The sequence below is a fragment of the Salmo trutta genome, chromosome 1, assembly GCF_901001165.1.
Source record: "Salmo trutta chromosome 1, fSalTru1.1, whole genome shotgun sequence".
NCBI classification, from domain to species: Eukaryota; Metazoa; Chordata; class Actinopteri; order Salmoniformes; family Salmonidae; genus Salmo; species Salmo trutta.
Window position 1 is genome coordinate 55,161,760 of NC_042957.1, and position 20,975 is coordinate 55,182,734.

Sequence of the window (20,975 nt, forward strand, 5' to 3'; positions counted from 1 at the left end):
CTTTTCTTTCAGTCTTCTTTGTCTTTAATGTGGTTACCGGGAGCCATGTGTGGTAGCAGTGGAGGAAATGTAACTTGTTGAAGTGAACTATTTTTATTTTTAAATCTAGCCTACAGTCACAGACTACACACAGCAGCTCTATCTAGACTGAATCTAACCTTTGGATGAGTCCCTCGATTATATATATAAAAAAAAGAAATCCACATTATTTCTTTATGCTTGTGTAATGGGCATTATTGTATCAATCAGTCTCTTCATCTTATACCATGAATATTTATGATAACTTAAATACTGGGTACTACTGTGGCTAATGAGGCATACTACTCAGTCTGTAATTGTTTGCAAGCAGCATTAGTTCAGCCATGCCGGTCTGTCCCTGTGCTGCCCAGTGGGCAGGGTGTAGTGTGAGTGGAGCGGCTGGATGTGCACATGCCCATGTGAGTCAGGGAGGGAGTCCCCACAGGCCTCCAGAGTGTCAGCAGCACTAGGCCCACCTGCCAGGGGCTGACCTTTACCACTGAGTTCCTGCTCTCACCACCAATACTGCACTGGCTCCTCTATTACATACCTGCTCACACAACAAGGTAGGTAGGCTTGTAGTAGCTTCCAACCTCTGATTCATTAATGAGTAGCCCAGAGCCTTATCTTTGTTTGACAGCAAAGTGGCAGGGTGAAATCAGTGCTCTTCTCAAAGCCATACGCAGAGTGGCTTCTGGCATTAGGGCACGTAAGGTTTCGCACTGAGCGTGTGTTTCAATATGGGCCATGCCATGTGAATTAAGTAGGACAGACAGACAGTCAGGAGTGGCACCACAAAGTCACTGACTCCATTACCTCATACAGTAGATTAGTGTCAACAGGTCCATTCATCTGTTTACAGACACAGATCAAATGATTGAAATGAGAGCACTGTTCTCCTGGACATCCTCCACAGAGTAAGACACACACAGAGTTGGGGTGGATTACATGACATTACTGGTTGTAGAATGAGACTGAACAGCCCCAGGACAAAGAGAGCTCTTTCTGTTTGGTTAGCTTACATAACATGTCAAAGGGTGCAATGACACTAAAAAATACTTGAGGTGCCTGTTGATCTGTTGACAGATCGTCAGTAGGACTCGGCAGCTGTCTCGCTTTGCATTAGGAGAGACAGCAGCCCCAAGTGCAAACAGCCACTCTCATCGCTGGACAGAGGAGAAAAAGTGATGACAGTAGCATTAACAAAAACAGACCAATAAAGTGTGAGGACCTTAGAGTAGTGAGGGAGCAGGGGCCTATAAATGGACAAACAGACAGGAGAAGAGCCAGTTTACAGGCCAACCCTCCTCCCTTTTCACTATTATTCTCTTGCCTTACTCCACTAATCCAAACACCTGGAGGGCAGGGAGGAGGGAGGAGGGGGAAGAGACGGCCCCATGTGACTGGGAGCTCACATGCAGCGTTACACAACGTGTTACTGTAACACCTTGACTGGAGCCAGGGAGGTTAAGTAAAGCAGGGCCTGCTCGGCACAATCTGCCAAGGGCACGGGAGGGGGCGGCGGGCCAGCTGGTAGGGTGACATCAAGTCAAAGAAGTCATGTATCAGCTGGTGTGTGCCACCATATGGGTTGTAAGAATCAAACAACTTGCTTTGTGTTCTCAAAAATAGAAGTACTGTACATTAGCTGAACTTTGTAATAATTTTGTTAGTGACATTGCTGACAGATTTTGGAACTAGGAGTAGAAATGAGTTATACAGATCACTATCATAAGTTGCATCAATCATTAACTTGTAATATTCACAAATCATATTTACACAAATGAAATACAAGACTATGAAAACATTACATTACTTAGGGGGATTCCATGGTAACAGAGTGATGGTGAGTCTCAAATTTTCACTTTAAAATGCATGTCAAACAAAAAACAGTAATTGTAAACTTTTTCTGTGGAAATTGTTAAAAGTAGTCCTTGTGCATAGAGTTGTATGGTTTGTTTAACTTTGTATCATTGTTTTTTGTTTGGCATACATTTCAAAGTGAAAAACAATCAGTCTTAGCATGTCACATCTGCTCCTGCTACACCCCCTAGTGGACATCCGGTGTCTCCTTGACCTGCAGCCATTCCACCAGTTCTCTCCCTCTTCTCTCTCTGTGTGTGTGTGATTGTGTTGTTGGAGACAGGTGTGCTGGAGTCAGAGCAGTTCCCCAGCAGCTGCAACCCGCTCCATAATCAAGACCTCTACAAATACTCAGTCCTGCCACTTCCACTCTACCAGATCGTAATCTCTGTTCAGTCAGTATACGGTTCTAGCTAGTTGTTGTTATTTAAGATCCTTTATCCTGCTGTGCCTATTACCTTGCCTGACGCTGTTTCTCCTCTCACTGCAGTTTTGCCTCTCTGACTCCTGTCTCCTGTTCCACATCTCACCACCCTACTACCCTGTTCTGGACTCACCACACCACCACTCCCTTGGATTCCCCTCCGGACCTGTTTACCCTGTCCCAACCCAGCTCACTCCAACCTCAGCCTCCACATCTGGCTTCCTACAACTCTTCCGAGCTTCCCTGGATCTGCACTTCATCTCTCCCTGTGTTACAATAAATATCTTGGTTCATTCATCCCTGTTTCCTGGTCTGAGTCTGCTCTTGGGTTCCCCTGTGCTGCTCTGCATAACACAGCATCATTCTGTTACTGTGGAATTGTCTGTAAGAAAGAGTCCAAGGTAACTACACTGCTCAAAAAAATAAAGGGAACACTTAAACAACACATCCTAGATCTGAATGAAAGAAATAATCTTATTAAATACTTTTTTCATTACATAGTTGAATGTGCTGACAACAAAATCACTTAAAAATAATCAATGGAAATCCAATTTATCAACCCATGGAGGTCTGGATTTGGAGTCACACTCAAAATTAAAGTGGAAAACCACACTACAGGCTGATGCAACTTTGATGTAATGTCCTTAAAACAAGTCAAAATGAGACTCAGTAGTGTGTGTGGCCTCCACGTGCCTGTATGACCTCCCTACAACGCCTGGGCATGCTCCTGATGAGGTGGCGGATGGTCTCCTGAGGGATCTCCTCCCAGACCTGGACTAAGCATCTGCCAACTCCTGGACAGTCTGTGGTGCAACGTGGCGTTGGTGGATGGAGCGAGACATGATGTCCCAGATGTGCTCAATTGGATTCAGGTCTGGGGAACGGGCGGGCCAGTCCATAGCATCAATGCCTTCCTCTTGCAGGAACTGCTGACACACTCCAGCCACATGAGGTCTAGCATTGTCTTGCATTAGGAGGAACCCAGGGCCAACCGCACCAGCATATGGTCTCACAAGGGGTCTGAGGATCTCATCTTGGTACCTAATGGCAGTCAGGCTACCTCTGGCGAGCACATGGAGGGCTGTGCGGCCCCCCAAAGAAATGCCACCCCACACCATGACTGACCCACCGCCAAACCGGTCATGCTGGAGGATGTTGCAGGCAGCAGAACGTTCTCCACGGCGTCTCCAGACTGTCACGTCTGTCACATGTGCTCAGTGTGAACCTGCTTTCATCTGTGAAGAGCACAGGGCGCCAGTGGCGAATTTGCCAATCTTGGTGTTCTCTGGCAAATGCCAAACGTCCTGCACGGTGTTCGGCTGTAAGCACAACCCTCACCTGTGGACGTCGGGCCCTCATACCACCCTCATGGAGTCTGTTTCTGACCGTTTGAGCAGACACATGCACATTTGTGGCCTGCTGGAGGTCATTTTGCAGGGCTCTGGCAGTGCTCCTCCTGCTCCTCCTTGCACAAAGGCGGAGGTAGCGGTCCTGCTGCTGGGTTGTTGCCCTCCTACGGCCTCCTCCACGTCTCCTGATGTACTGGCCTGTCTCCTGGTAGCGCCTCCATGCTCTGGACACTACGCTGACAGACACAGCAAACCTTCTTGCCACAGCTTGCATTGATGTGCCATTCTGGATGAGCTGCACAACCTGAGCCACTTGTGTGGGTTGTAGACTCCGTCTCATGCTACCACTAGAGTGAAAGCACCGCCAGCATTCAAAAGTGACCAAAACATCCGCCAGGAAGCATAGGAACTGAGAAGTGGTCTGTGGTCTCCACCTGCAGAACCACTCCTTTATTGGGGGTGTCTTGCTTATTGCCTATAATTTCCACCTGTTGTCTATTCCATTTGCACAACAGCATGTGAAATTTATTGTCAATCAGTGTTGCTTTTTTTTTTTTTTTATTATTTTTTTATTTAACCTTTATTTAACCAGGAAGGGCTCATTGAGATTTAAAATCTCTTTTTCAAGAGCGTCCTGGCCAAGATAGGCAGCGCCAAGTCATTACAAAAATTACAGACAAACAACATGAAAAACTACAAGTAATCTAGTAAAAACCATAGAATTAACAAAGAATATAACAAAAACAAAAACAGCAAATTAAAAACATTGACATGTCAGGGAATCAGTCTCCAGATCATTCATCCGTGATTTAAAAATACCAATCGGGACAAGTTCATCCAGTTTAAAAGTATTTTGCAAGGCGTTCCAAGACGATGGCGCAGAGTACATAAAAGCCCTTTTACCAAATTCAGTACGGACATTTGGAACAGTTAGCAGGATAAAGTCCCGCGAACGAAGAGAGTACCCACCCCATTTCTGAACAATAAAAATGCCCAAATAAAAAGGTAGTAAACCCAAAATGGCTTTGTAAATAAAAGTATACCAGTGACTGAGCCTACGAGTGACTAGAGAAGGCCAGCCAACCCTGGTATACAAAGTGCAGTGGTGCGTAAGGGTTTTGCAATTTAAAATAAATCTCAGAGTGCCATGGTAAAGGGTGTCAATTGATCTCAAACACTGAGCGGAAGCATTCATACATAAAATATCCCCATAGTCTAGTAAAGGCATAAATGTAGCTGATACTAGCCTCCTTCTGGCTTCAAAAGAAAAACAAGCCTTATTCCTAAAATAAAATCCTAATTTCAGCTTCAATTTTTTTGTAAGTTGTTGAATATGCATTTTTAAAGAGAGGCCATCATCAATCAAAATTCCAAGATATTTATATGAGGTTACAACCTCAATCTCCTTGCCCTGACAGGTAGTAATAGGTGAAAGGTTCAGAGGTCTATTTCTTGCTTTAGAAAACACCAGTAGTTTTGTTTTGTCAGTATTGAGGATAAGCTTCAATTGAGACAAGGTATGTTGAACAGTATTAAAAGCAGTTTGCAAGTTCTGGAAAGCTTTTGTAAGAGATGAAGCACAACAGTAAATAACAGTATCATCAGCATAAAAATGAAGTTGTGCATTTTGGACATTTTTGTCAAAATTATTTATATAAATAGTGAATAAGAGAGGACCAAGTACAGAGCCTTGGGGCACACCATTTAAGACAGACAATTTAACAGACCTAAGCCCATCAAATTGAGTGCACTGAGTTCTATCAGACAGATAGTTAACAAACCATGCAACTGCATGCTCTGAAAGACCTACACTCGACAATCTCTGCCTTAGTATAGCATGATCAACTGTATCAAAAGCCTTAGAGAGATCAATAAAAAGTGAGACACAATGCTGTTTTTTGTCAAGAGCTTCAGTGATATCATTTAAAACCTTCATGGCTGCTGTAATTGTGCTATGCTTCTTCCTGAAACCCGATTGGTACATTGATAAAATAGAGTTAGTATATAAAAACTCTTTTAGCTGGTCACTCACAAGGGTTTCAAGTATTTTCACCAGGGGTGACAGCTTTGAGATTGGCCTATAATTATTTAAAAGAGTTGGATCTCCCCCTTTTAAAAGTGCTTCCTAAGTGGACAGTTTGATTTCACAGAAGTGTGATTGACTTGGAGTTACATTGTGTTGTTTAAGTGTTCCCTTTAATTTTTTGAGCAGTATATATAGGAATGACTTATGTAACATTCCTAAACAATGTTTGGCAAGATAATACTATGGTTTAGGCTTAAGTAGGAAGTACTGCATAACTGCCGGTCCTTACTATAGGGTAATAATTACATAGGGATATTTCACTGGTTGTTACAACATAAGGCCAAGATATTGTGTGACTTCACAAGCCAATAAATAACCATAACAGATAAGGCAAAATAAGTCATTTGAAACCATTCAACTTCACTGTCAAGTCCTGACCAGTAATAGGGGTTATTTGTTATTGTAGTTTGGTCAGGACGTGGCAGGGGGTGTTTGTTTTATGTGGTTCGGGCTATGTATTTAGGTAGAGGGGTGTTTGGTTTATGTGGTCCGGGGTTTGTTAGTCTATGTTCTATGTTAGTGTATTTCTATGTTCTGTCTAGTCTATTGTAGTTCTTTGTTTAGTTAATTGGGGTTGGACCTTCAATTGGAGGCAGCTGGTTATCGTTGCCTCTGACTGAAGGTCCTATAATTAGGAGTTTGTTTGTCATGCAATTTTGTGGGAGATTTTGTTGCTGTGTATAGCTTTGTGCCTTACTGGCCTGTTCTTTGTCGTCGTATTTTATTTTTTTGTATAAGTTTTGGTTTTCCTTTGTCCTTAAATAAAGAAGATGAGTATACATTTTCCCCCTGCATTTTGGTCTAAACCCTATGACGCCCGTGACATTCACAGGTTTCCAGAGTGTGAACATTTCTATTTTTAGAAAAGACTCTGTCCTTCAGCTCCAGAGGCATGGGTTCAGTGAGGACAAGGGGGGTATCTGCGCTGGGTAAAGTTCACAACGGTGCACAGAAGGGCAGACAGTCAACAGTACTGGGAAACACACAACACATTTCTGGAGGGCTTAAAAGCAGGAGTTAAGGCAGAGAGTATTGAGGTCCACTAAACCTGTAAACCCAGGTTCTCCAGATGATAATCTCAGTTCTTGTCAAAACACACTGCTTTTACTTGACCTTGTGGAGGTTCAGCCATGGGCAAATAAACACCAAGTAAGCAAAACTAGAGATTATTTTGTAAAAGCTTGGGAGCATATCAGGCCCATCTCTGTGGTAAGAGGATGTGTCCTCACCATTAGAGTGAAAGAGAAAAGTGAGCATGGTTTCTGAGGTTCAGGTTGACAACTAGGCTTTAACATGCTCTGTAGTAAACAGATCTGTGTTATGTAGCTGTGCTGCCGTGTTGCTATTGGATTGAGTTGAGTACACTCACTGCACTGTAGATGTATTTTAGCCTCCAAGCCCGTCCTCATACTCATTCATTTCCAATGATAACTTCATATTCAAATCAAAATCAAATCAAATTTATTTATATAGCCCTTCGTACATCAGCTGAAATCTCAAAGTGCTGTACAGAAACCCAGCCTAAAACCCCAAACAGCAAGCAATGCATGTGAAAGAAGCACGATGGCTAGGAAAAACTCCCTAGGAAAAACTCCCTAGAAAGGAACCAGGCTATGAGGGGTGGCCAGTCCTCTTCTGGCTGTGCCGGGTGGATATTATAACAGAACATGGTCAAGATGTTAAAATGTTCATAAATGACCAGCATGGTCAAATAATAATAATCATAGTAGTTGTCGAGGGTGCAACAAGCACGTCCGGTGAACAGGTCAGGGTTCCATAGCCGCAGGCAGAACAGTTGAAACTGGAGCAGCAGCATGGCCAGGTGGACTGGGGACAGCAAGGAGTCATCATGCCAGGTAGTCCTGAGGCATGGTCCTAGGGCTCAGGTCCTCCGAGAGAAAGAAAGAAAGAGAGAATTAGAGAGAGCATATTTAAATTCACACAGGACACCGGATAAGACAAGAGAAATACTCCAGATGTAACAGACTGACCCTAGCCCCCAGACACATAAACTACTGCAGCATAAATACTGGAGGCTGAGACAGGAGGGATCAGAAGACACTGTGGCCCCATCCGATGATACCCCCGGACAGGGCCAAACAGGCAGGATATAACCCCACCCACTTTGCCAAAGCACAGCCCCCACACCACTAGAGGGATGTCTACAACCACCAACTTACCGTCCTAAGACAAGGCCGAGTATAGCCCACAAAATCTCCGCCATGGCACAACCCAAGGGGGGGGGCGCCAACCCAGACAGGAAGACCACGTCAGTGACTCAACCCACTCAAGTGACGCACCCCTCCCATGGACGGCATGGAAGAACACCAGTAAGCCAGTGACTCAGCCCCTGTAATCGGGCTAGAGGCCGAGAATCACAGTGGAAAGAGGGGAACCGGCAAGGCAGAGACAGCAAGGGCGGTTCGTTGCTCCAGCCTTTCCGTTCACCTTCACACTCCTGGGCCAGACTATACTTAATCATAGGACCTACTGAAGAGATAAGTCTTCAGTAAAGACTTAAAGGTTGAGACTGAGTCTGCGTCTCTCACATGGGTAGGCAGACCATTCCATAAAAATGGAGCTCTATAGGAGAAAGCCCTACCTCCAGCCGTTTGCTTAGAAATTCTAGGGACAATTAGGAGGCCTGCGTCTTGTGACCGTAGCGTACGTGTAGGTATGTACGGCAGGACCAAATCGGAAAGATAGGTAGGAGCAAGCCCATGTAATGCTTTGTAGGTTAGCAGTAAAACCTTGAAATCAGCCCTTGCCTTAACAGGAAGCCAGTGTAGGGAGGCTAGCACTGGAGTAATATGACAACATTTTTTGGTTCTAGTCAGGATTCTAGCAGCCGTATTTAGCACTAACTGAAGTTTGTTTAGTGCTTTATCCGGGTAACCGGAAAGTAGTGCATTGCAGTAGAAGTAACAAAAGCATGGATTAATACACGTACGCTACGGTCACAAGACGCAGGCCTCCTAATTGTTCTAAGCAAACAGCTGGAGGCAGGGCTTTCTTCTATAGAGCTCCATTTTTATGGAATGGTCTGCCCACCCATGTGAGAGACGCAGACTCTGTCTCAACCTTTAAGTCTTGAGTGTAGTCTGGCCCAGGAGTGTGAAGGTGAACGGAAAGGCTCTGGAGCAACGAACCGCCCTTGCTGTCTCTGCCTGGCCGGTTCCCCTCTCTCCACTGGGATTCTCTGCCTCTAACCCTATTACAGGGGCTGAGTCACTGGCTTACTGGTGTTCTTCCATGCCGTCCCTAGGAGGGGTGCGTCACTTGAGTGGGTTGAGTCACTGACGTGGTCTTCCTGTCTGGGTTGGCACTCCCCCTTGGGTTATGCCGTGGCGGAGATCTTTGTGGGCTATACTTGGCCTTGTCTTAGGATGGTAAGTTGGTGATTGAAGATATCCCTCTAGTGGTGTGGGGGCTGTGCTTTGGCAAAGTGGGTGGGGGTATATCCTGCCTGTTTGGCCCTGTCTGGGGGTATCATCGGATGGGGCCACAGTGTCTCCTGACGCCTCCTGTCTCAGCCTCCAGTATTTATGCTGCAGTAGTTTATGTGTCGGGGGGCTAGGGTCAGTCTGTTATATCTGGAGTATTTCTCCTGTCTTATCCGGTGTCCTGTGTGAATTTAAGTATGCTGTCTCTAATTCTCTCTTTCTTTCTCTCTCTCGGAGGACCTGAGCCCAAGGACCATGCCTCAGGACTACCTGGCATGATGACTCCTAGCTGTCCCCAGTCCACCTGGCCGTGCTGCTGCTCCAGTTTCAACTGTTCTGCCTGCGTCTATGGAACCCTGACCTGTTCACCGGACGTGCTACCTGTCCCAGACCTGTTGTTTTCAACTCTCTAGAGACAGCAGGAGCAGTAGAGATACTCTCAATGATCGGCTATGAAAAGCCAACTGACATTTACTCTTGAGGTGCTGACTTGTTGCACCCTCGACAACTACTGAGATTATTATTATTTGACCATGCTGGTCATTTATGAACAGTTGAACATCTTGGCCATGTTCTGTTATAATCTCCACCCGGCACAGCCAGAAGAGGACCGGCCACCCCTCATAGCCTGGTTCCTCTCTAGGTTTCTTCCTAGGTTTTGGCCTTTCTAGGGAGTTTTTCCTAGCCACCGTGCTTCTACACCTGCATTGCTTGCTGTTTGGGGTTTTAGGCTGGGTTTCTGTACAGCACTTTGAGATATCAGCTGATGTAAGAAGGGCTATATAAATAAATTTGATTTGATGATCGCTCACCTGGTAGTGGAGAAACAAGGAATAACTTAGTTGAGAGTGTGGAAGGCTGAACATTTGGCTGGTGTGTAACTATGTACACTATATGAATAGTATGTATTAATGGATTCTAATATGCAAAGCTTTATATGAGGGTTGCCAGAAGATACCGACCCTACCGTTACGTTTGTTTAGACTGAGTTGCACTGAAGTCGGAACACAATCATGGTTACATTAAGACACCGTGGCACGAGATATGGGTCGGAAAACATACCTCAATGCAAGGATAGAATATGCCAATGTACTCCAAATTTGACCTTTATCCACACTGCTCCATCGAGAAGATTAAAATACTGCTTTAGTTTTCCCAGAAAGCAGTAGCCACCTCAGCCATTTTGGAATAGCACTTCATGTTGAACAACAAAGGAGGTGATTGGCTGACACTGCCATTCCAAAATGGCTGCGGTGGCTACTGATAGCTAGCATGAGGACGAAAAGGGCAGTTTTCCAGGAAAACTAGCAGTATTTAAATATTCGATGGAACCGTGTTTTAATGTAACCATGATTGCGTTCCGACCTCAGTGCAGCTCAGTGTAAACAAGCGTAACGGTAGGGTCGGTATCTTCTGCCAATATATGAGGGGTGCATCTCAAAGTGGGGTTGCATGCACAGGGTAGTGCATATTACAAAAAAGGAAAACCTTTTGGGTTCCATGTAGAACCCTCTGTGGAAAGGATTCTACATGGAACCCAAAAAGGTTCTCCCTGGAACCAAAATGGGTTCTTCCAAGGGTTCTCCTATGTAGATAGCCGAAGAACCCTTTTAGGTTCTAGATAACGTATTTTTTTCTAAGAGTGTAGCCTTATGTGGGCATGCTTGCATGTGTGCATCCTTGGGTCAGTGCATGTCTGGCTATTCTCTAAAACCCCAAGCTTCCTCTTCTCAGAATAGGGAACCGGCCTCTGTTTATCGGAAGCATACAGAGCAGACACAAACACAGCTCTGGACTGGCTTTACTACAGGTTGCAAGGGCACTTGTACATCTATTTATGATGTTGAAAACAGTGACCCCAACACACACACAGACTGTCCAGTGCGGCAGGTAGCCTAGCAGTTAAGAGCGTTGGGCCAGTAGCTAAAGGATTGCTGGTTCAAATCCCCGAGCCGGCAAGGTGGAAAAATCTGCTCCTGGGTGATGTGAATAATTTTTTTTTATAATTTTTTTTTTTAATTTCACCTTTATTTAACCAGGTAGGCAAGTTGAGAACAAGTTCTCATTTACAATTGCAACCTGGCCAAGATAAAGCAAAGCAGTTCGACACATACAACAACACAGAGTTACACATGGAGTAAAACAAACTTACAGTCAATAATACAGTAGAAAAATAAGTCTATATACAATGTGAGCAAATGAGGTGAGATAAGAGAGGTGAAGGCAAAAAAGGCCATGGTGGCAAAGTAAATACAATACAGCAAGTAAAACACTGGAATGGTAGATTTGTAGTGGAAGAAAGTGCAAAGGTGCAGTGATCTGTGAGCTGCTCTGACAGCTGGTGCTTAAAGCTAGTGAGGGAGATAAGTGTTTCGAGTTTCAGAGATTTTTGGAGTTCGTTCCAGTCATTGGCAGCAGAGAACTGGAAGGAAAGACGACCAAAGGAGGAATTGGCTTTGGGGGTGACCAGAGAGATATACCTGCTGGAGCGCGTGCTACAGCTGGGTGCTGCTATGGTGACCAGTGAGTTGAGATAAGGGGGGACTTTACCTAGCAGGGTCTTGTAGATGAGCTGGAGCCAGTGGGTTTGGCGACGAGTATGAAGCGAGGGCCAGCCAACGAGAGCGTACAGGTCGCAGTGGTGGGTAGTATATGGGGCTTTGGTGACAAAACGGATGGCACTGTGATAGACTGCATCCAGTTTATTGAGTAGGGTATTGGAGGCTATTTTGTAAATTACATCGCCGAAGTCGAGGATCGGCAGGATGGTCAGTTTTACGAATGTATGTTTGGCAGCATGAGTGAAGGATGCTTTGTGGCGAAATAGGAAGCCGATTCTAGATTTAATTTTGGATTGGAGATGTTTGATGTGAGTCTGGAAGGAGAATTTACAGTCTAACCAGACACCTAGGTATTTGTAGTTGTCCACATATTCTAAGTCAGAACCGTCCAGAGTAGTGTATTTAAGAGCGGTTGGAGGCCACGGAAGGAGAGTTGAGGCTGACTAGGTATCCCCCTTTCTTTTCCCACATTCCTCTGCTTCTATGCAGTAAACATTCTCTTCCATATAGAGAACCAGCCACACTATTCTGAGAAGAGAAAGCTTGGGGTTTTAGAGAATAGCCAGACATGCACTGACCCAAGCATGCATACATAAGCCTAACAGTTGGCTGTAAACAAGTCAATGCTATGTAAGTCACAAAGGAGTTTTTTTTTCAGGGGCCAAGAGAAAAGTATTGGCACACTGCCACCCTCTCTGACAACTTCATGTCATGCTTGATTCTTGAAATGTAATCGTCCATGATTGTTTTGGATTGATTTTGAGTTGGGCGTGTCTAATTTGGACTATAGTTGGCTGCCTATCAAATAATCAGCCCTCTGTGGCTCCTCAAAAACCCAGGTAAGGCCCATGACTTAAGTCTACAGTGCTTGATTTTGGGCACAAAAATTACTGACAATATGTTTACATTACTTATAAAACGGTGTGAAATTAATAAAATAAGTCAGAACACCAAAAAAGTAGACAGTTCTAGGACATTCTGGATTCTCTGTCGAATGAATGTGTCTCTGGCTCCATCCAGTGGTCAGCTAAATCATTACAATGCATTTTGTCAGCTATTTTCTACGTCACGTCAAAGGGGCGGACCTGAGAAAAGCTGCTCTCCTGGTCGACACGCTCACAAACTCGTGGCTGGTCATCACTCGCGTACATAGTACATGAAAGTGTATGAGCTGCATCGTGTTTCTCCTCCAGATCTGCTGACCTGAGCAGTTCATTTACCCGCTGCTTCCTTCCTTTGCTCAACACCCCATAGTATAAAGTAGAGCCTTGAAGCGCTGTTACACCTTAACAAATTAATCTACCCAATATCACTCTGCTGAGTTTGGGCGAGCACTAGATAACCATGGATTTTCCTTTTTTGTTTCACTCAAGAGAAATCCTTCACTAGACAGTCACCTGACAACGTTCAACAACTACATACATACAGAATCAATGTAGTGTGTGTGTGCCAATGAGGGGATTATATTATTGCCCCAGGTAAACCCCGGGTGAACAGGATTAGCATTGATTGCATTCGATTTGGAACCGGGCTGCCTCCTGGGCGTGAGCTGAATCAAATCCAATGTTATTTGTCACATGCCCCGAATACAACTGGTGTAGACTTTACCGTGAAATGCATGTTTACGAGCCCTTCCCAACGATGCTGAGTTTTAAAAAATCATAATAAAAAGAAAAATAGTTACACAAGAGGAATAAAATACACAAGAATGGAGCTATACACAGGGAGTGAGCAGGGCATGCCTCCCTCACAGGCTTTTCCCGGTCACGTGATGGGCCATAGCCCGGTTCAACCCAGGGCAACTTAATCGAATCCTCTCATTGATATGGTGAGCACTCACACATCCTATACAACAGAGAATGAGTCTCAGCACTCAGTGGCATCCTACTGCTTCCATGTAGTATATGGTTGTAAATGCACTTTTCCACTTGAGTCAACAAGCTCCGGAACATGCAATGAAGCACAAACGTGTCTATTGCCATCTACTGGCCCCATTTAGCAATGGTTTGCCTATGCATGAACAAATAGAAAGAATCAAGTCTAGATTCACCATGGCTCAAACTACATGTTCAAAGGACTAATAAACACTTTTCTATCTTGTCAAGTTGTATTGTTTTTCTAAAATAATAGTATTTATTATCCCCGGGGCATTCATTAACGATAGGCCACCTTCTCTCATTCTAAAACTAACTGAAGTGAAGAGACAGAATTCAGCAACTCTTGGAGGACAGTGGAAGTTGATAAAGTGATTATTTATTAACAGTAAAACCAATGGGTTTATGCCCTTCGTCAGGGTTTACAGAAAGATACTGTAAATTAAGGAGGGTTTTATATATTTCATACTGGCCCCCTATGGGTTCAGTGACCAATCACAATGGGATTATAAAACAAAACATGATGTGATTGGTAAATGAGTTGCAGAAAGCTAACAAATTGTATTTCGGCATAGACTAACCAATAGATTGCGCAATAATTTTTTGTAATTGGACCAACGTGATTAGAAATGAGGATGACTAATGATCTAAAGCTGGGAATTTGATACAGTGTAGACAGGATAAAAATCAAAGAGTGAACATAATGCTCTACGACAATAGACTTATTTAAAGTTCTACAGACAAATGCTTGAACCAGTCAATACTGTAGCCTACTCCTTTTTACAGAGAAGAGTTTGCCCTTTTGTCAGTAGGGTTCAATCCAATTGCACATGTACTGTAGTCCTACATACCTCACCCATAGAGCTCAAATAAACTTCATGCTTTGATGTACTGAATTGAAGTAGGCCTGTGGAGGGGGGGGATCTGAAAATAAAGTATTCCTGCTTTGTGGCATACATTTTTGTGCTGTCGATATGGTTGTCCTTGTTCGATGGGAACATGGCTCAAAGATGTACAAGCTGACACATTTTTCCCAGTCTCTGAAAGACAACTCATTTGGGGCGGTGCTTCGTGCCCTGGCCCCGTCCCTCCCCCAAGGCAGGCTTATTGGAAAGGGAGGCGGACACTAACAAACATAACAATTCTTTGGGCAAAACTGAAAGAACTGACTCGACCACAAAGGCTTCAAGTAATTTCTCTCATCAACTTGAATTCGAAGATGTAGCAATTTGTTTGCTACATGGTGACATTCAACCATACGTTTCAACCGGAATATAGCAAAGAGGATTTGAAGCAAAGAGTTAGCTAAACAACTACAGGTAGCCATATCTATGAGTAAAAGTAGAAGAGGTTTTACAATCAGAGATCTATTGTAAAACTTCTTCTCTTTTCAGTTGTAGATATGGCTACTAAACAGCAAGCTTTAACGTTACAACCAGCCACCTAAAGCAGCTAGGTTTTACAACCCAACGTTAGCATGACTGGAGTTGGCTAGCTAGTTAGCCTGGCATCGGCTAACTTGTCACTATGCACCAGGCCTCCCGTTTGTAACTTTTTAGCAACTGTGTAACATCAGCAACTGTACATAGTTTTACGAGCTAGCTATGTAACATAATTGACATTAGTTGACATTGGTTATGATTATGACCGTGGATACATTTCAAAATCATAGGCATTTATTTAAAAAAATGAAGATTTCACCTTTATTTAACCAGGTAGGCCAGTTGAGAACAAGTTCTCATTTACAACTGCGACCTAGCCAAGATAAAGCAAAGCAGTGCGAAAAACAACAACACAGAGTTACACATAAACAAACATAGTTTTCTATTGTGTTATTGACTATGTACAATGTGTGCAAATGTAGAAGAGCAGGGAGGTAGGCAATAAGTAGGCCATAGAGGTATAATTTAGCATTAACACTGGAGTAATAGATGTGCAGATGATGATGTGCAAGTAGAGATATTGGGGTGCAAGAGGGTAGGTAATAATATGGGGATGAGGTAGTTGGGTGTGCTATTTACAGATTGGCTGTGTACAGGTACAGTGATCGGTAAGCTGCTCTGACAGCTGATGCCTAAAGTTAGAGAGGGAGATATAAGACTCCAGCTTCTGTGATTTTTGCAATTCGTTCCAGTCATTGGCACCAGAGAACTGGAAGGAAAGGCGGCCAAAGGAAGTGTTGGCTTTGGGGATGACCAGTGAAATATACCTGCTGGAGTGCGTGCTACAGTGAGCTGAGATAAGGTGGGGCTTTACCAAGCAAAGACTTATAGATCACCTGGAGCCAGTGGGTTTGGCAACAAATATATAGTGAGGGCCAGCCAACGAGAGCATACAGGTTGCAGTGGTGGGTAGTATATAGGGCTTTGGTAACAAAACGGATGGCACTGTGATAGACTACATCCAATTTGCTGAGTAGAGTGTTGGAGGCTATTTTGTAAATGACATCGCCGAAGTCAAGGATTGGTAGGATAGTCAGTTTTACGAGGGTATGTTTGGCAGCATGAGTGAAGGAGGCTTTGTTGAGAAATAGGAAGCCGATTCTAGATTAATTTTGGATTGGAGATGTTTGATGTGAGTCTGGAAGGAGAGTTTACAGTCTAACCAGACACCCAGGTTTTTGTAGTTGTCCACATATTCTAAGTCAGAACCGTCCGGAGTAGTGATGCTAGTCGGGCGGGCGGGTGCAGGCAGCAATCGGTTGAAGAGCATGCACTTAGTTTTACTAGCATTTAAGAGCAGTTGGAGGCCACGGAAAGAGTGTTGTATGGCATTGAAGCTCGTTTGGAGGTTTGTTAGCACAGTGTCCAAAGAAGGGCCAGATGTATACAGAATGGTGTGGTCTGTGTAGAGGTGGATCAGAGAATCACCAGCAGCAAGAGCGACATCATTGGTATACAGTTGAAGTCGGAAGTTTACGTACACCTTAGCCAAATACATTTAAACTCAGTTTTTCACCATTCCTGACATTTAATCCTAGTAAAAATGCTCCTGTCTTAGGTCAGTTAGGATCAGCACTTTATTTTAAGAATGTGAAATGTCAGAATAACAGTAGAGAGAATGATTAATTTCAGCTTTTATTTCTTTCATCACATTCCCAGTGGGTCAGACGTTTACATACACTCAATTAGTATTTGGTAATGTTGCCTTTAAATTGTTTAACTTGGGTCAAACGTTTCAGGTAGCCTTCCACAAGCTTGCCACAATAAGGTGGGTGAATTTTGGACCATTCCTCCTGACAGAGCTGATGTAACTGAGTCAGGTTTGTAGGCCTCCTTGCTCGCACACGCTTTTTCCGTTCTGCCCACACATTCTCTATAAGATTGAGGTCAGGGCTTTGTGATGGCCTCTCCAATACCTTGACTTTGTTGTCCTTAAGCCATTTTGCCACAACTTTGGAAGTATGCTTGGGGTCATTGTCCATTTGGAAGACCCATTTGCAACCAAGCTTTAACTTCCTGACTGATGTCTTGAGATGTTGCTTCAATATATCCACATCATTTTCCTTCCTCATGATGCCATCCATTTTGTGAAGTGCACCAGTCCCTCCTGCAGCAAAGCACCCCCACAACATGATGCTGCCACCCCCGTGCTTCACGGTTGGGATGGTGTTCTTCGGCTTGCAAGCCTCCCCCTTTTTCTTTTTCCTCCAAACATAATGATGGTCATTATGGCCAAACAGTTGTATTTTTGTTTCATCAGACCAGAGGACATTTCTCCAAAAAGTACGATCTTTGTCCCCGTGTGCAGTTGCAAACCGTAGTCTGGCTTTTTTTAATGGTGGTTTTGGAGCAGTGGCTTCTTCCTTGCTGAGCGGCCTTTTAGGTTATGTCGATATAGGACTCGTTTGACTGTGGATATAGTTACTTTTGTACCTGTTTCTACCAGCATCTTCACAAGGTCCTTTGCTGTTGTTCTGGGATTGATTTGCACTTTTCGCACCAAAGTACGTTCATCTCTAGGAGACAGAACGCGTCTCCTTTCTGAGCAGTATGACGGCTGCGTGGTGCCATGGTGTTTATACTTGCGTGCTATTGTTTGTACAGATGAACGTGGTACGTTCAGGCATTTGAAAATTGCCCCCAAGGATGAACCAGACTTGTGGAGGTCTACAATTGTTTTTCTGAGGTCTTGGCTGATTTCTTTTGATTTTTCCCATGATGTCAAGCAAAGAGGCACTGAGTTTGAAGGTAGGCCTGAAATACATCCACAGATACACCTCCAATTGACTCAAATGATTTTCCAAGCTGTTTAAAGGCACAGTCAACTTAATGTATGTAAACTTCTGACCCACTGGAATTGCGATACAGTGAATTATAAGTGAAATAATGTCTGTAAACAATTGTTGGAAAAATGACTTGCCAAAACTATAGTTTGTTAACAAGAAATTTGTGGGGTGGTTGAAACAAGTTTTAATGACTCCAACCTAAGTGTATGTAAAATTCTGACTTCAACTGTAAAAGGCATTTTGCTCGTCTGGTAGGCTCGCGTCACTGGTCAGCTCGCGTCTGGGTTTCCTTTTGTAGTCTGTAATAGTTTTCAAGCCCTGCCACATCCGACGAGCGTCAGAGCCGTTGTAGTAGGATTCAATCTTAATCCTGTATTGACGCTTTGCTTGTTTGATGGTTCGTCTGAGGGCATAGCGGGATTTCTTATAAGCGTCCGGATTAGTCTCCCGCTCCTTGAAAGCAGCAGCTCTAGTCTTTAGCTCGATGCGGATGTTGCCTGTAATCCATGGCTTCTGGTTGAGATATGTACGTACAGTCACTGTGGGGACGACATCATCGATGTACTTATTGATGAAGCTGATGACTGAGGTAGTGTACTCCTCAATGCCATTGGATGTATCCCGGAACATATTCCAGTCTGCGCTAGCAAAACAGTCCTGTAATGTAGCATCCGCGTCGTCTGACCACTTCCGTATTGAGCGAGTCACTGGTACTTCCTGCTTTAGTTTTTGCTTGTAAGCAGGAATATGAAGGATAGAATTATGGTCAGATTTGCCAGAAAGAGGGCGGGGGAGAGCTTTGTATGCATCTCTGTGTGTGGAGTAAAGGTGGTCTAAGATTTCTTTTCCCTGGTTGCACGTGACATGCTGGTAAAAATTTGGTGAAACTGATTTCAGTTTGCCTGCATTAAAGTCCCCGGCCACTAGGAGCACCGCTTCTGGGTGAGCATTTTCTTCTTTGCTTATGGCCTTATAGAGTTGGTTGAGAGCAGTCTTCGTGCCAGCTTCGCTTTGTGGTGGTAAATAGATGGCTATGAATAATACAGATGAGAACTCTCTTAGTAGATAGTGTGGTCTACAGCTTATCATAAGGTACTCTACCTCAGGCGAGCAATACCTCAAGACTTTTTTAATATTAGACATCGCTCACCAGCTGTTATTGACAAAAAGACACACACCCCTACCCCTCGTCTTACCAGAGGTAGCGTCTCTGTTCTGCCGGTGCATGGAAATCCCGCTAGCTCTATATTGTCCGTATCTTCGTTCAGCCACGTCTCGGTGAAACATAAGATGTTACCATTTTATATGTCCCGTTGTTAGGACGGTCATTTATCAGTGATACAGTTGTAAAAGTGTATTATTATTATTATTATTATCCATATTTTGTCTCATTCACTTATTTTTTTACCTGCTCTCTTGGATCACGGAGCATAACATTTTCGCTGTAGCCTGCAATTACATCTGCTTCCCTGTACTTGTGTCTAAACACAATCTAATCAAGAAGCTTTGTTTCCCTATCACTATGAAAAACCCAGCAGCGTTGCAGTTCTTGACACGCTCAAACCGGTGCGCCTGGCATCTACCCCGTTCAAAGGCACTTAAATATTTTGTCTTGCCCATTTGCCATCTGAATGGCACACATACAGGATCCATGTCTCAATTGTGTCAAGGCTTAAAAATCCTTCTTTAACCCATCTCCTCCCCTTCATCTACACTAACAGGTGACATCAATAAGGAATCATAGCTTTCACCTGGATTCACCTGGTCAGTCTATGTAATGGAAAGAGCAGGTGTTCCTAATGTTTTGTACAATCAGTGTATGTCACTCTAAAATGTGTGGGAATACTTTAGAACAGATTTCCAAAATTAAAATCACTTGGACCTGATTTGCTGGTGTTTTTAGTCTTTTATGTCCAACAACTAAAACAAATAAAAGTTGATTCTTTTTTGGTTCAGAAAACTTTCGGGGCCAAATAAAATCACCCGCAGGCCAAATTCATGCCACCAGTTTGGGAACCCTGAATTACATCATGAATATAAGTGCCAGTCTTACAGAATGGCGTGCTTTAGCCTATATATTCAGATATATGGAAACCAATAATCTTAGAATCATAAAGTGAAATACAGTATAAGAAATGTTGACATAAACACAGAAAAAGATGTTGAGAAACTTTATTTGGAGCACAGACACAATGAAAATGGACAGCTCAGTAAAAGCGAGATGTCCTGTTGCTTGAATCATTCACCTTTTTCATGTTTGCAGGATTTTCAAATAGCACTGTACAAGCCATATATTTAACACTTCCTCTTTAGTTTACAATTACTTTTAACGCTATTCATCTCAAAGAGACAACTAAGCAACCTCTGAGAATTCAGTTTTGGCAGATTTGTAATATACATTAGATTTAAATCTGGGTTCAAATTACCCATCTGCAAGCCCTGGATGAAAGGGGTATGTCAATGCTCTGGCAGATGAAAGCACCTCGAGTTATTTACAGCACCTAAGTGTTTGAATTTCTTTTCACCTTCTTTCAGAATGTTGCATAACCAATTTGGTTCAATCATAGTGGAAAATTTTAATATATCAAACACTTATTTGCATGATAGTCCTTCTAAACATCTAAATTAAGCTACTGTAGTGTCATACACTGATTTTTAAAAAGCATTTTGGAGATGCCTATCAATCGGTGATTCATCTGGCATGGTTTAGAATGTACACTAAACATAAATATAAATGCAACATGTAAAGTGTTGGTCCCATGATTTCATGAGCTATAATAAAAGATCGCAGACATTTTTCCATATGCACAAAAAGCTTATTTCGCTCAAAAATTTGTTTACATCCCCGTTAGTGAGCATTTTCTCCTTTGCCAAGATAATCCATCCACCTGACAGGTGTGGCAAGGAGCTGATTAAACAGCTTGATCATTACACAAGTGCAGCTTGTGCTGCGGACAATAAAAGGCCAGTCTAAAATGTGCAGTCGTCACACAACACAATGCCACAGATGTTTTGAAGGAATTGGCATGCTGCCTGCAGGAATGTCCATCAGAGCTGTTGCCAGAGAACTGCATGTTAATTTCTCTACCATAAGCCGTCTCCAACGTTGTTTTAGAGAATTTGACAGAC